Source organism: Gekko japonicus, unplaced genomic scaffold (genome assembly GCF_001447785.1).
Source record: "Gekko japonicus isolate JY-2015 unplaced genomic scaffold, Gekko_japonicus_V1.1 scaffold816, whole genome shotgun sequence".
NCBI classification, from domain to species: Eukaryota; Metazoa; Chordata; class Lepidosauria; order Squamata; family Gekkonidae; genus Gekko; species Gekko japonicus.
This window is the reverse complement of record NW_015159736.1, coordinates 150,542-152,608: the sequence shown is the minus strand read 5'-3', so window position 1 is coordinate 152,608 and position 2,067 is coordinate 150,542.

Genomic DNA, 2,067 nt, shown 5'->3' with positions numbered 1-2,067 from the left:
AGAGCTCAGGGTGAGGAGAATAGAAGTGATCTATTTCTTTCTCCCTGCCGAGAACTGAGAACTTCAGCTGCAGAGAACAAGAATCTTCTCCTTTTTTTCTACACTCAAGCTGTTTTAAGATACATATTAAAGAGTTCAGTGTTTTCAATGTTATAAAGATAGAATTAATATCCAAATATGGTAGTAGTTCTACCTCTTGTGACTGTATGACAGTGTTTCTATCCAAATAATAAGATTTATTTGTTTAATACAGAATTTGTTTTCTGCTGTTAACTTTTATTATATCCAACCTTTTGTATAGCAAAAATTAAGATACATGTGATACAGTAGCATAGAGTGGCAGCAATTTGCAACACTTTCTCAAGCACTGGGTATACTTACAATTTTTCTTTAGAAAAAGGCTTTCATATTTTTATACACCATAAATATGTCAATTAGTACAATTTTCTATGCTAAATTATAAATGATGCATCAAAATAAGTTTAGACTTGATAAGCAAGTAAGTATTGCATAGATTTCATCCTCCCCTCCCTATTTCCATTTTTCCTAACCTCTCCTCCCCCCAATTTATGGCTTAAACATTTCTGGAAATTTAGCAAGCCCCAAACAGCCCAGTAGGGCAATACAAACAGATGGCAGATGTTGTATATCCCCCTCCCTCACCAATCTCAAGATGGCAGAAGAACTGAGCTTTTTAAAGATGGAGGGTCATTTTTTGCATTGGTAATCATATGTACAGCTTGAAACACAATGGCTCCAGAGTAGATTTCCCAGTTCAGTGAGAACTAGGCCTATGATATAGGACAATACACAATCCTAAAAATAGAGTAAGCAGTGCTTCACAAATACTATTTTTAATTTATTTACTCAGACTGTCAATGAAATACCAGGTTGCAAGAACACAAAAATAAAAATCCAGTATGCAAGATTTTTTTAAAAAATGCTTATATTAAAAAGACAGAATTACAGATTTAAAAGAACACAGAATTTAAAACACTCAGAATTAAAAACAGCATGGGAGAGGCGGGGCTTCTGTGCAACGGCCTAGTTGAATACTCAGGGCTCTCTGAGTTTCACTAGCTTTTGGAGCTTTTTCGTGGATTTTTTCTACCTTTCCAGACACACCGGATGGGTCAGGAGTCTCTCCAGTACCTCAGGTGTAGGAAACTGGTGGCAGAAGACTTTCATCTGGGCCCCCCACTTGTGGCAACAGCAATAGATGGAATCAGATCGTCTTGAAGCAGAAGCTCCTAAAGACCAGCCGCGTTAGCACGTCTGGAAAGTTGTAACTACCCCATATAAGGGCCTCCATACCTCGTCACTAACATCCTTGGCGAAGATTCAGTGAGTATTTTTGGCTTTTTTACAAATTTCAAACATGGAAAAGAACATTTGATTGCCCCTCTAAATCTTCCCCAGAAGCAAAGAGATCTGACTCCCGTGCTTGCGGCTTGCCAGAGTTCGGGGGAGTTCTTTACTTTTAAAATTGAGGGGCTAAACTTTGCACTGAAATCTTCTATCTGCTAGCTGGGAAAAGATTTCTACAGAGACTTATCTTAAGTGGCTGATTTGATTTATTGAAAGGAGGACAGGCTTGTAAAATGGCGAACGTGACTTTTCTACCTGCGTAGTTCACAGATTTGTGGAGGCTGCCTGTTCAGGAGAATGATGGCCTTTTCAAATGCAATAGAAAAGAAGGAAAATGCCTTTGGAAACATATTACAGCAGCTAGATGACTGGGAAAAACATTGGGATCTCTTTAAGTTACAATTAGAAATAAAGATTACGGACTCTGTCTGCCAAGCCCTGGAAGAAATCTTTGAAAGAGAAGAGATCATGTTTCTTGAAGTGCAAGACGACCAAGCACAGATGACGCCATATATTTTACAAGGCGAGGAGAGGCCAGAACTGTTTCAACACTTGACACACAGAATGAGAGATTTATTCAGCTGTAAGTTTGGAGATTCCTCAGAGACTTTGACATTGACTGGAAATAAGACAGCACTGGCCGAGTTGGTGAGACAGGACTTCATGTGCTATTTCATAAGCAAGACTAAAGAGGATGAG